The sequence below is a fragment of the Triturus cristatus genome, chromosome 8 (assembly GCF_964204655.1).
Source record: "Triturus cristatus chromosome 8, aTriCri1.1, whole genome shotgun sequence".
NCBI classification, from domain to species: Eukaryota; Metazoa; Chordata; class Amphibia; order Caudata; family Salamandridae; genus Triturus; species Triturus cristatus.
This window is the reverse complement of record NC_140591.1, coordinates 1,558,619,868-1,558,634,927: the sequence shown is the minus strand read 5'-3', so window position 1 is coordinate 1,558,634,927 and position 15,060 is coordinate 1,558,619,868. Positions and strand designations below refer to the sequence as shown.

Genomic DNA, 15,060 nt, shown 5'->3' with positions numbered 1-15,060 from the left:
TACTCACCTGTTATCAGGAGAGAACCCAGGGCTGCATCTTTCAGCCCAGCACTGACCCTGAAAAATAATTCTAAGCGTACTTACCAGTAACTTGTATTTCCTTCCATAGGAATCCATTTTGTGGTTTTCAGCAGGAAATTTTCCAAGTGTCCATTTTTGAAGCGTACAAATATTACTCTGAAATCATCCGAATTACGAATTCCGATTTACTCACCTGTAATCCGGAGAGGACCCAGTGCTGCATCTTTTAGCCCAGCACTGACCCTGAAAAGTAATTCTAAGCGTAGTTACCAGTAACTTGTATTTCCTTACATAGGAATCCATTGTGTGGTTTTCACCAGAAAATTTTCTAAGTGTCCATTTTTGAAACGTACAAATATCCCTCTAAAATCAGCCGAACTACGAATTCCGATTTACTCACCTGTAATCAGGAGAGAACCCAGTGCTGCATCTTTTAGCCCAGCACTGACCCTGAAAAGTAATTCTAAGCGTACTTACCAGTAACTTGTATTTCCTTCCATAGGAATCCATTGTGTGATTTTCAGCAGAAAATTTTCTAAGTGTCAATTTTGAAACGTACAAATATTCCTCTAAAATCAGCCGAACTATGAATTCCGATCTACTCACCTGTTATCAGGAGAGAACCCAGGGCTGCATCTTTTAGCCCAGCACTGACCCTGAAGAGTAATTTTAAGCGTGCTTACCAGTAACTTGTATTTCCTTCCATAGGAATCCATTGTGTGGTTTTCACCAGAAAATTTTCAAAGTGTCCATTTTTGAAACGTAGAAATATTCCTCAAAAATCAGCCGAACTACGAATTCCGATTTACTCACCTGTAATCAGAAGAGGACCCGGTGCTGCATCTTTTAGCCCAGCACAGACCCTGAAAAGTAATTCTAAGCGCACTTACCAGTAAGTTGTATTTCCTTCCATAGGAATCCATTGTGTGGTTTTCACCAGAAAATTTTCAGTGTCCATTTTTGAAACGTACAAATATTCCTCTAAAATCAGCCGAACTACGAATTCCGATTTACTTACCTGTTATCAGGAGCGAACCCAGGGCTGCATCTTTTAGCCCAGCACTGACCCGGAAGAGTAATTCTAAGCGTACTTACCAGTAACTTGTATTTCTTTCCATAGGAATCCATTGTGTGGTTTTCACCAGAAAAGTTTCTAAGGGCCCAATTCACAGAACTAACTTAAGACAAAATCCTAAACTTACTACCATTTTGGTATTCACAAAAGGCACTTACTCATTTTGGTATTCACAGAAGGCACTTACTCATTTCGGTATTCACAGAAGTTAGGAGTCCTAACTTTAGGACTCCTAAATGCCTTCTGTGAATACCGAAAGTCTAAAAGTTAGGATTTTTCTCAGTTTTAGGAGTCCTAAACTGAGAAAAATCCTAACTTTAAGACTTTCGGTATTCACAGAAGGCATTTAGGAGTCCTAAAGTTAGGAGTCCTAAAGTTAGGAGTCCTGGGCCCGATTCACAGAACTAACTTAAGACAAAATCCTAAACTTACTACCATTTTGGTATTCACAGAAGGCACTTACTCATTTTGGTATTCACAGAAGGCACTTACTCATTTCGGTATTCACAGAAGTTAGGAGTCCTAACTTTAGGACTCCTAAATGCCTTCTGTGAATACCGAAAGTCTTAAAATTAGGATTTTTCTCAGTTTAGTAGTAGTATAGTTAGGACTCCTAACTTTAGGACTCCTAAATGCCTTCTGTGAATACCGATAGTCTTAAAATTAGGATTTTTCTCAATTTAGTAGTTGTAAAGTTTGGAGTCCTAACCTTAGGACTCCTAAACTGAGAAAAATCCTAATTTTAAAGCTTTCGGTATTCACAGAAGACATTTAGGAGTCCTAAAGTTAGGAGTCCTAAACTTAGGACTACTAAATTGAGAAAAATCCTAATTTTAAGACTTTCGGTATTCACAGAAGGCATTTAGGAGTCCTAAAGTTAGGAATCCTAACTATACTACTACTAAACTGAGAAAAATCCTAATTTTAAGACTTTCGGTATTCACAGAAGGCATTTAGGAGTCCTAAAGTTAGGACTCCTAACTTCTGTGAATATCGAAATGAGTAAGTGCCTTCTGTGAATACCAAAATGAGTAAGTGCCTTCTGTGAATACCAAAATGGTAGTAAGTTTAGGATTTTGTCTTAAGTTAGTTCTGTGAATCGGGCCCTACAACTTTACTACTCCTAAACTGAGAAATATCCTAACTTTAAGACTTTCTGTATTCACAGAAGGCATTTAGGAGTCCTAAAGTTAGGAGTCCTAACTTTACTACTCCTAAACTGAGAAAAATACTATCTTTAATACTTTCGGTATTCACAGAAGGCATTTAGGAGTCCTAAAGTTAGAACTCCTAACTTCTGTGAATACCGAAATGAGTAAGTGCCTTCTGTGAATACCAAAATGAGTAAGTGCCTTCTGTGAATACCAAAATGGTAGTAAGTTTAGGATTTTGTCTTAAGTTAGCTCTGTGAATCGGGCCCCAAGTGTCTATTTTCACAAACTAAAAATATTCCTAAAAAATCGTCTGTATGACTTAAATACATTCTTTCAACTGTTTACAGGAGGTTGGCCAGTGCTGGATCCAGGATCCACCACTGAGTAAGAAAAAGTAATGATAACACTACTTACCTGCTAAGTGAATTTTCTGCCATAGGATAACATTGGTGATTCTATGTGAAAACATTTCTAAGTGTCAACTTTTAAAATACAATAATATTCCTTAAAAATAACTACTGTAAGCAAAGCGCTTTTACTCACCTGTTTACAGGAGATGTCCAAGGACTGAATCAAGGATCCAGTCCTGTGGTTAGAAAAGTAAAACATAAAGTAACTAATTGCATTTCACTAGAAATTCACATTGAGCTCAATGTTGCTTTGTGTTTGAAATTGTGTTGCCCATTGCAACAACTGTAACTACTGTACTTAAAAGTCTGTTGCCTATTTGCCAAGTATTTAAACTAAAGTAATTCATTCTGAGCAAGTATATTTTGTATTGTAATCTATAATGTAATTATATTGTAATTAAAAAAAACTTATAAAATTAAATAGTTAAAAAAATATAGTAAATCAGTATCAAAAAAATCAGTATAACATTTAATACATTCAAAATTGTCATTTACAAAACCTTTGAAATTCACTGAAAAAACCACAGGTTTCAGGCCTGATATAGTTAGGAATTAGCATTTAAAAAACCTATGAAATTCACTGAAGAAACCATAGGTTTCAGGGGCGTTATAGTTAGGAATTGGCATTTAAAAAACCTTAGAAATTCACTGAAAAAAACATAGGTTTCAGGGGCGTTATAGTTAGCTGGACATTTCCCCCGTACAAAACCCTAGAAATTCCCCTGTTATAGTTAGTTCAGCTAATGACGTCACATATTACATCACTCATGACATGGTCAGTGACATCACTGATGACATCACTGATGACATCTGAAATGACATCACTGATGACATCACTGATGACGTCATCCAGTGAGTGTGTGTTTCTGTAAATTTTAAATATGTTTAATATCTATATATAGGGAAAAACCTATGGAAGAATGAGTGGGTGTATAAGTGTGTGAATGGATGATTTAGTAGGTGCGTGACTGACTCTATAAGTGAGTCATTAAACGTATCTTACTCCAGACTAGTGACTAAACTGTGTGAATGTCTGTATCTGTCTGTTGGTGTATAAGAGGCTGAATGGTTTTGTGAATAGCTATATGAGAGTTTCTATGGGTTATTGATTGGTTGTCTGAGTATCTGGGTGCCTGAGTGTTTGTGTGGGTGGAGTGGCTGTATGGATGAGTGTGTGCTTGTATCAGTGATTGTATAAGAGCGTAAGAATGTGGTACTATTTTTATGAGTAAGTGAACTTGTGTGTGTATAACTGCATAGGTGAGTAAATGGGAGTGTGATTAATTATTTGCATGACTGACTAGGTGTGAGAGTACCTCTATGGATGATAGGTGGTGTGTAAGTGTCTATGTAGGTGTATAAATGCATATGATAGTCCTGTACTGAGTGACTGTAAGTATGAGTGACTGTACAGGTGAGTGAGTGGATGTGTGTGTAGATCTAAGAGTCAATGAGTGGGTATGTAGTTATTGGTATTGGAGTATCTATGGTTTTGAGAATGGACGTCTGAAATTTTGATTGAGTATATCAAAGGGTGTGAGAAGATGCACTAATTTATCACATGGATGACATCATCAGTGATGTCATTTCAGATGTCATCAGTGATGTCATCAGTGATGTCACTGACCATGTCATGAGTGATGTAATATGTGACGTCATCAGCAGTGCATTGCGGGGGCGCGAGTTATAGTTAGCTGAACTAACTATAACGGGGGAATTGTACGAGGGAAATGTCCAGCTAACTATAACACCCCTGAAACCTATGGTTTTTTCAGTGAATTTCTAAGGTTTTTTAAATGCCAGTTCCTAAATATAACGCCCCTGAAACCTATGGTTTTTTCAGTGAATATATATATATATATGTTACCTACTGGCGGTCGCCAGTAGGTAGTTATAGTTAGGACCTATTATACATAGGAAATCCGCAACATTCTATTTTGAATAACATTGGCGCCGGTTGACGAATCTTCACAAAATTTTCAAAACTGATGGGGCCCTCTGGTCTGCTCCTATCCTGAAAGTCTCGGGGTGATTCGTTAAGCGGGGGCCGAGAAAAAAGGGGGATTCCAAAACGTGTTTTCCCCATGCAGTTTTCCATAGGAACCGTTAATCGCAGCTACAGCCCGAACTGCTGAACGGAATTACACGAAATTTGGCAAAGAAGTAGCCCTTGGTTCACACTTGTGTCTTTTGATTAAATGGTGTAAATCCGTTCAGTAGCTGTTGAGAAAATCAAAAGTAAAATCATAGATATATCTGGGCGGAGCCTAACCACACATCTCATCGTAAGATCTGATTGGCTATCAGCACTTCATCCAAGAAGTGTTGGCAGCCATCTTGGGACCAATATACATGATAGCACCTCATTAAAAAGCATTGCAGTTAATAGAAGTTTTTAAGACTTTAGTTACATTGTAAAGTGCTTGCCATAAATGAAAACATGGAAGTGTTCGCAGGCCCAGACAACCGCCAGACTCTCTTTCTCTGGTTGAGAATACGCCTTTTCAGTGTCTGACAAGCTGCGACTTGCATAAGCCACAATGTGGCGCTGATCCTCCTCTCTGTCATACTGAGCCAGAATCGCCCCTAGACCCACCGGGCTGGCATCTACGGTTATTTCCGTCTTCCGTTTGGGGTCAAAGTATGCCAGATTGTCGGCCGCCTCAACGGCCCGTTTGATGTCCTGGAAGGCCTGCTCGCACTGACGGGTCCAGTCGAAAGGTTGTCCCTGCTTTGTGAGAGTTCGAAGTGGATGACTAATTGTGGCATAGTCCTTGATGTACCTGGCACAATAACTGGCCATGCCCAGAAAGGAACGGACATCCCTGACATCTTGAGGGGTCTTGGTATCGTTTAAGGCCATCACTTTTTCAGGGTCAGGTTTCATCCCTGCTCCAGAGAACACATGTCCAAAAAACTTGAGTGTGGATTGATGGAATTCGCACTCCTCTTTGTTCAATGTCAGGTTGGCATCCAAGAGGGCATGGCATACTCGATCAAGAGCCTTGTCATGTTCTTGGACTTTGGACCCGTACACAAGGATGTCGTTGCTATAGTTCAGCGTATTAGGTATATGGCATATGGTTTGGCGTATCACCTCCTGAAAGATCTCCGCAGCGGAAGAGATGCCAAAGCTTAACCGTTTATATCGAAACAAACCCAGGTGTGTCACAAAAGTCGTTATGTACCTTGACCTTTCATGCAGCTCCAGCTGATGATAGCCCTTGTTTAAGTCCAGTTTCCAGAACACCCTGGCCCCATTTAGCGCAGCAATCATATCACTTAAGTGAGGCCCAGGATGTCATTACCGTTCAATCGTGGTGTTAGGAAGCTGCATGTCTACACACAGCCGCACTTTTCCAGACGTGCCCTTCTTGGGCACTATGACTACGGGTGACACCCATGGGGTGGGGCCGTCAGTCCGTTTAATAATGTCTGAGGCGAGCAGTTCTTGAAGCTCATCCTCCACAGCCTGCTGAAGGTGGTACGGTACTCGCCGGGGATGTTGAGCGACAGGTCGGATCTGCTCATTGATGTGAAGCCGAACCTGAGATCTATTCATCCTTCCCAACCCGTTGAACAGCTTGGGGAATTTGTGTAATATGTCTTGATCACCACTGACCCGGTATAAGATCTCAACCAACCGAAGTCGCTCGGCCGTTGGTAGGCTGAGAAGGCAGTCAGCTTCCGGGCCATCAATCACATGTATGACAGCTGACACCGATGTGTTCTGATGTCGAAGAGTGGTTAGAAATTTCCCTAGACAGGGGAGCAGTTTCTTTGACATCCAGGTGAATACCCGGACGTACGCCGGGCACAAAGGAGGTGGTGACTTCATCTTTTTGTACTCCGTTACCGGGATGTAATTCAATGATGCTCCACTGTCCAGGACAAACTGAGTGTCATGATTACCCACACTGATGTTCAGTCTCGGGTATGTCTTTAATTGATCCGGATCTGCGACCATGCTGGCATATTCAACGTGTACTCAGATTCACACGACCCTGATCGCGAGTCATGGGATGGTGACCTTCCCGCCCAGCGAGATCTCCTCGACTCCCTGCTGGAATGTGATGAACTGGAAGACGATTTTGGCCGATCTTGCACAGCTTTCACGTGGTGTCGCCTAGTGTCAGAGCGAGTTTGATTCGTCCCTTCATTCTTCCTTTCCCTGCGATATTCTCCACAGGTCGCCTCAAAGTGATTAGTTCGTCCACACTTCCGACATTGCTGCCCCATGGCTGGACACGCTTCTCTGTGTGGGAAGTCATACCCACATCTGTAGCATTTCCGTCCCCATCTTGTCTCTTGTCTTTTCTACTTGACTCGTGTCTCCTGCGCTCGGTGTATCTCTGGCGGGAAGATGGCCGGGAGGGGTACCAGTGCTCCTTAGAGTGTCTGCGCCTGTGACTATCTTGCACTCGGCATACTCGCTCGAGTCTTTCAGGGCGCCCAGCCTCCATGCTGATGGCTTGCTCCTCCGCTTGGTCATACACTCGAGTCATCTCCTCTATCTCCTCTAGGTTGTGACTTTTCCTTAACAGCCTCCTTCTCAGTGTCTCAGACTGACACCCATCAATTATCTGCGACCGTATGGCATCATCCGTTGAAAACGCATCGAATTCACAATATCTGGACAGTTGACGCAGTCGCGTTATGAAAGAACTCATTACTTCTTCTTTCCCTTGACGGGCTTGGTGAAACGCATATCTTTCATAATCCACATTTCTTTTGTGCAAAAACTTCTTATTCAGCGCCTCGCGCACTTTATCGTACGTTCCTGTGTCCGCCCGAGGCAGTTCTTTGATGATCTTGCTAATTTCTTTGCCCACCAGGTTGCGCAGCGCGATCACTTTGTCTTCATCCTCGGTCACCTTTGACCCCTTGATGTAGTCCTCAAAGTCCTCAAGCCATTGCTTCCATCTGGGGCCCATGCTCTCCCCAACCGTCAACGGCAATGAGCGCGTTTTCTCTCCGGTTGCACCAGGGGACAGGGGGCACGTCTTCTTCGGGTGTAGGGACACTGGGCTGCAGCATCCCACCCTCGTCGCCAGCTGTAGTGTCCACGGTCAATCACGACAGACACTTGACTTCAGTTCAACACCAGCTTTATTACCTTGCTTCTATCACGTTCCCTGTCCCCATCCTATCTGCCCTCTTCCTGTCGCTGCCCCTCCTCTTCCCTTGCCCTCCTAACTCCGCCCACACCAACTACTGTACCGCTCAGTCTCTACATTCTCAAGGGTATAATTATGGTGGGAACCTCGACATGAGAGCTGTAGAGGGAACTCGAACGAAAAAATTCCATTATTTTGGTTGAACTGTATGTGGAGCTCAAGTCACTAACCTAAGGATGAAGGGCGGGTGAGGTTTTAACTGCAGCACAATAGATATGTATGTCATAGGTGTAAATTCAGTATAGAGAATTGAATCTCAAGTTCTCCTTCCTATAGCCTTCTCAGTTTATTTGTAGATGTAACCCGTATGAACGCAGGTGTGAGATTCTGCTGCACCATACTCCCTGGCCAGTATGCCACTGACTCAGGGGTGCAACTAGACGCATACTTAGGGGGGGCAAACAAGTCAAGCACTGTAGATGTGTCCAATCATATATATATTAGTGACCAGGAATGTGATTCCCAACCACCATCGAAGCCCCCCTGAATCTCTTACTAATACCCAAACTAATATCTCAATGGGCTATCTCAGTAAGACAATTAATAAAATGGATGACCTAGCTAAATTCATAAGAGATGCAATAAAAAACATATCTTAAAAAGTGGCCAAATGCTCAGTAACTCCAAAGCATCATAATAGCGGTAATTCACTAAGTAAGCATACAGACAGAGCAAAGCTCGAATGCAGTGAGGCAACATTTTCACAACATATTCAGTTAGTCCCACAGAAAGACACACAATCTGTTGGGACACATTGTAAAGAATGCCATATAATGCCAGATCCTATGCCTCCTACTGAATTTACAATGACAACAGTGGACTGAACTTTACCTAGTACATACACAGTTAATTTTAATAAAGAAAATAATTTTAGGGAGCATACATCTACCCATTCAAGTTCTAATCAGCCTACCCAGCTTTTATCCTTAAATAGCCAGAAATGTCCTCACTGGATATTCCACCAGCAGCTACCCCTTACACAGTAATTTTGTCCAATGTACCTAGATTGTCACCCCAGGCATTAGAACCCTGGGATGCTCTGAGGAATAAAGCCTTGTTCTGGCTGGGGACAAAGACAGGGCTAACGGAGGTACTTTTTGACAAATGTAAAATGGCAAGAAGAGTCAATTGTATTGCCAGAGACCGCAAAACTGTTCTGGGTGATTGTGTGGTATTTACATTTATAACTCCACATTTAGTTCAAACTATCTTGAGGAGAGCGGAAAATCATTTTATCATGAGCCAGGGCATTAATATATTACCACTGAGATATTTTTATCAACCACCGAAGGAACTACATACAAGAAAAGATAGGAGAGATTTTTATGATAATGTTTATGATACATATAACGTCCCGGCCTCTCACCGTTTTGATATTCTGCCCACTTTAGAGAAAGTAGACTAACTAAATGCGACACGTATGCAAGCCACACAAGTAAGGGGTGGCAATTCACATGTGACACCAGATATATAAGTACATATTCCCAACTATGTAACAACATGGGAAAAAGGAAATTAATCCAATATACCTATAGGCTTTCCAGCCTTTCCATGCCGAAAGAAAGGTTTTACGCCCTCTACACATAGCACAACGGTTCCCTCAGATAAGACCTTAACTCTAGAGACATTTCCCATAACTATAGGTCCACCTTATAAAGTAAATGATATGAACAACTTAGGTAATAGTAGGAAGGATCTTTGCCATATTCTATTTTGGAATGTGGTAAGTTTTCGATCTAATCTTACCAAGACCCTAAGGTTAGATTTCATAGGGAAATTTAACATATTGTGCATCCAGGAAACATGGGAGGGGAACACTATGCATTTCAACAGGTATAAAAAGTATCATACCACCGCGGTACCATCGACCCACAGGAGGAATAAGGGTGGGCTATGCATATATGTATCCATTTCTGAAAAAGCAAATAAGATTGAATTGAAGGAATCAGAAATGTATTACCAGATTGTGTCATTTGACATTGATAAAATGCATTGTAATGCTCTATTGAATTTATATAATAATGTCCCATCAGACAAGATTGTGGGGGTACTGAGGAATTTGAGTAGTGACCTGAGTTTTAGACAGAACAGCAATGTAAAAGTTGTGTGCGTCCATTGGGGTAGGGATTTTAACTCCACCTTGTGCCCGCACACTGAGGGGGACATTTGTGGAATCACATCTGATGATGGAACAAATTATATACATTTCTCACACACAACCTTTGGGGAATAATTAAATTAAATTATGTTTTCACTTGATCTTGGTTTTGCCGATAATTTATGTTCTCCGTTAGTCCCATGCAGTCATGCCTTTAACGGAAGAGGGATGTGTTCGACCATTGATTGTATCCTTCTGTCAAACAGGCATTCGAGCAGGCTTATAAGTTTTACCATCCATAAAAATGCCATGAGTAATCACTTTCCTTAAAGTATCACTTTTTTACTCCCAAGCAACGTGATAAATACTAAAGGTAAATTGGTGCATATTGTTCATAACGTAGTTCTGAAAAAAATTAATGTCTATTCCCTACGCTGGCCTATGTTGGACCCCCATGCTGAAATTTAAAACTCTTTCAAAAAGATAACTAGAGTTGTTAAAAAGGCCTTATTTGTGGTGACCAAAAATTCTTATAACATTAAACCAGGCTGGTTTGATGCTCAATGCGCTAAAGCTTATAGTAAACTGAAACACGCTTTACACAAGCCTACTAGAAATCGACAAGTAATTAAAACGGCAATGGGAGATTATAAACATCCCCTTAAAGAACGCAAAGGCGAGTTAAGAGAAGATTAATGAGCAGCACTGCACGAAGCCCCTTTAAGCAAAGATAATACAGCCTTTTGGACATCGGTAAATGTCACTTTTCTGGCCCCTCGAGATATACCAACCATAGAGATAGCTATTGTCGAGGACCAATGGTTGGACCATTATTTGAACATGTATAATAACAATGTACATGAGACATCAAGGGTTACGTCAAAATAATTTCATGAGATATTGTCACCCAATTACTATCCTATAGATGTACATTTTACCTTAGAAGAGGTCAACTGTGCCCTTATTGCAAGTTTAGGTGGAAAAGCTCCCAGCCCTGACGGAGTCGCTGTAGACCTTTATAAATCAAATTTGTCCCTATGGGGTAGTCTTCTAACACAAGCAGTAGCAGCATGTTGCTTTTCCAGCTTTATAACAACTTGGTCGAAATCTACATTGGTCCCAATTGGAGACCGTCATAACCCTGCATGCTATCGACAGATATCATTGATAGATTCCTTGGTCAAGGTGGTGGGACGCATTATACGAATAGATTACAGGATTGGCTGATGACAATGGCATCATAACTGAGCTACAATTTGGCTTCCGACAGGGACTAGGCACGGTCAAGAAGGGACTAAACTTAAATATCCTTTTGGGAAAGTATACACAGGCCAAGCAGGTAGGCTATATCTTGCATTTGTAGATTTAAATGAGGCCTTTGACTGCGTCGTACATGACAAATTATGGAAGATCTTAGAAGATATGGGTGTGAAAACCCCACTTACTCACTTCTGAGGCGGCTTTATAGTAATGCAAAAGCAAGGGATCATTACGGGACCAGCGGGGAGTGTACGCCTATGTTCAAAATATTGAGAGGAATATGACAAGGATGTGTTTTGGCACATTTTTATTTACATTGTATATTAATGAATTAGGTCAAGTACTAGCGAATCAGTGATAGGACCTGCCACAAATCAATGTGTTCTATACCCCCCTACTGTATGCGGACGGCTCTGTTTTGATGAGGCAAACACAATTGGGGCTTCAAAGGGTTGTGACTAGTTGTTCAACATTTATGCATAAATTGGGCCTTAGAATGAACACCTCTAAAACTTTTATCATGAAATGTGGGAAAGATGTACAACATGTAGAGACATATTTCTTGAAAATAATTAGGTAACATTTACCAACAGATTTTCTTATTTAGGCATTCTTTTTGACCAGAAGGGGACATGGTCCCAGGCTGTTCAAGCAAGAAAATTATTATTTATGAAAGCTACTGATGCACTAGCGAACTTTGCTAGAAAACTGGGAAGACAACCAGTCATCAAATTATTTCATATCTATAAAGCAAAATATATCTCTACAGCTATGTACGGCATTGGCGTCTGGGGCTATGTAGACACTCAGCCCCTGCAGTCATTTGAGAATGCCTTTTTTAGATCTTCGTTGGCAGTCCCAAGTAGTACATCTACTCATACATGTCATTCTGATCTAGGGATGCCGCATATATCTGACTTAATAAAAATACAACCCATTTCATCATGGCACAGGATATGGTCCACCTTTAAAACCATATATAATCTGGATAATCTAAATGATATCTTAAAATTACAATGGGCCTCTAGTATCCCATGGTTAAACTATGTAAAAAATGTTATGAAAGACCTTGGGCATCCAGAATACTTTGACGACCCTGGTAACATAATTACAGTTTCGAGAAATAATCTAAAAATAAATTGTTTGATACTCCTTGAGACAAACAGATTCCCAACAGATATATTAAAGCTAACGGTACAGGCAAATCAAATGATGTTAACCACCTACAGCATTCAGCCTATCTTAAAACCATCGTAGGTGCTTTTGACAGGATGGTATTGACTCGTTTTAGACTGGGAATATCTTTCCCCATCAAAAATGATTGGTCTAGTATCATGAGTATGTTTCCATGTGATGATAAGTCTCTGCAAACAATGCATGTTCTTTATTTAGTAAATTTTATTCTGTACCAAGAAAGGTGTATTTTACCAACGTTAGGCCTTCTTGGTCTTAGACAATGTCATCCTGTATTTTTAGTATTACAATTTTTAGAGAACAAACATTTCACAAGGTCTATAGCTTCATTTTTAAAAAGTGTAATTAAATACAGGAACACTATTTATATGTGAATTTCTCATAATATTTTATTTACAGTAGGGTTTTTTTAAGTATGTTATTTTTAGTATTTTTAATAATTTTCTTTTAATGTTGAACTGTTTATAATATTACGTGATATCGTGTGCTTTTATGATTGTATTGCAAAAATCAAATAAAGCTTATTTGAATTGAATTGAGAACTAAAGAAAAAGATAACAAAGACTTCCTTACCTGTAAATTAGTTTTGGCTTCAGTAGCCTATCTTATACTGTGTGTTATGTAGAGGGTGAGCCCAAACATTTACACAACAAGCTGAGTTATAGCCAAATGGAGCAGAGGGTCTAGTTTGGGCTAAGAGCCGGTGCATTATCTGAGCCCTGAAAATGTTTGATATATAATTCATGGAGCAAATACTATGAAAAAATTATGAAAGTTCCTTAAATTTAAAGAAATATATATATTTGTGAACAGGCTGAAACTGTTCACCTTAGTACATAAGAGTGCATCACTGCAATGAGGCATATTTGCTAAAAGTGATAGTTGTTAAACAGGAATCTAAAGTCATGTATGCCCACCCCACCATCTGATGACTTTGCCATTAGTGTACTACGAGGCAAGTCACTTGACATGCACCCTAAATGTGATCTACATTTTTATTACATATGGATTGAAATTATAGAATATTACATCCAAGTCAAGCGGTTTTTGTACAGCACAAATCTTTAGCTCATGTAGGTTAAAGTGCTCTCTTAAACAATTTTAAAGAATAAGAACACTTGAATGCTCTCTTCATTTAGGGCTTGAGGAGCCAGGAGCAACTCAAGCTGAGCACCTGGCTTGAGACTTTTGAGACTAACCCACCTCTAGGTGAATATAATATTAAGATAAAGACTTGTATATTCGTAGTGCTTTCAGTGGAAGTGGGATACACATAGTCTATTCCCCTGTTTATTTAATAGGATGCAGTTTGTGACTGTCTGATTAAACATACAGACATCAGCAGAGATCACATTAACCAAACGCGCTGTCCTGTAGCATAAAATAATACATTCTACGCCAATTACTTTAACTTGTATTTAAAGTGTATACCTTGCATTTTATATTCATTTACCTAAAGGTGAAAGGCCCACAAAACAGTTGGAGTATTTTGATCCCATGTAGCCCCTCACTCTCACATTCAGTGTCAAAGTTCCCATATTTAATATACTTCAGTTTCTGGCTGACCTGCAAAAGTTTTTATAGGAGGTTGTCACTGCACCCCAACTACAGCACAGCTGCAGCCCGGACTAAAACACACAGCGGGGGTGGCTGAAGCCCTTTTAGGCCAATGGACGTTGTGCACCTATCCTGATTACTTATGGCTTACTGTCTTACCATTGCCACATCATCATTACTTCCTGGGAAATAAGCTTGCTGATGGATTTCTTAAAATCCTAAGGGTAATTTGAGCTACAGAGGTTGGAATGGTTTGGGGACTTCTCCAATAATACATGCTGTTGATACATTTGTGATGTGTCGTATTTTGCAAACTGACATATTGAACGTTGCTTTTGTCACTCTCTCCCTAACTTCTATTAGAAAATAAAGTTGGATATTTTAAAATAGGAAAGTTTCTGTATGAGAAATCAGAATGACTCATGAGATTTGTGTTATTTCCTTGCAGGCCTGAAGAAGCATCCATAAAGGCTACGAAACACATGTTGGCTTTTAAGTCTTATTTCAACAATTTGTCTAATGCAATGGATTTACAGAATAGCTATTCAATATATTTTGTCTGAAGAATATTGGGACATGGCAGTTCTTCTGTAGCGCAATTCATATAAACCTGGTGTCAAAAAGAATTTGAATGATATTTCTTGTTTGTATACCTTTTGGAATTTTGTTGTACTGTCATGTACTAAAAATTTCACATGAAACAAATGGGTAATAAATATATTTGTGTGATTTCATGTGGTGTTCTTTGGCATATATTTTATTCTTTTTGCTCCCAATTGGAAAACAATTTTTATACTTTGAAACAAATGTCTGTTGGGTTAACAACTAACAGTGGGTGTGAGCCAGCATGATGTTTCATACATTCTTAACCCATTTAAGTTATATGGATATTTTATATTAAAGGATTAGCACAGTGCCACCCAAGCTGAGCTAGAAAGGGACAAAGTATTTTTCCATTTCTACAGCAAAGTCTTTAAGCATAGGATTAGCACAGAGCCAGCCTCACCAAGCTTTAAAATGACAAAAGCTGTTTACCACTCCATGCACAGTTTTACAGCTTTTGATTAGTAAATGCTGTCCAGCCCAACCTGAAATAAGTAAAACAACCATTGAC

General features: G+C 40.0%; 1 long non-coding RNA gene across 1 annotated transcript in view; it reads left to right on the top strand.

The window, feature by feature from the left end:
- The window catches only part of LOC146806139 (uncharacterized), a 79,902-nt gene extending 65,222 nt beyond the window's left edge, over positions 1 to 14,680 (top strand). The window contains exon 7 of the long non-coding RNA XR_014967982.1: positions 14,395 to 14,680. This is a non-coding gene — a long non-coding RNA (uncharacterized LOC146806139). The remainder of the gene's footprint in view (positions 1 to 14,394) is intronic.
- The last annotated feature ends 380 nt before the right edge of the window (positions 14,681 to 15,060 follow it).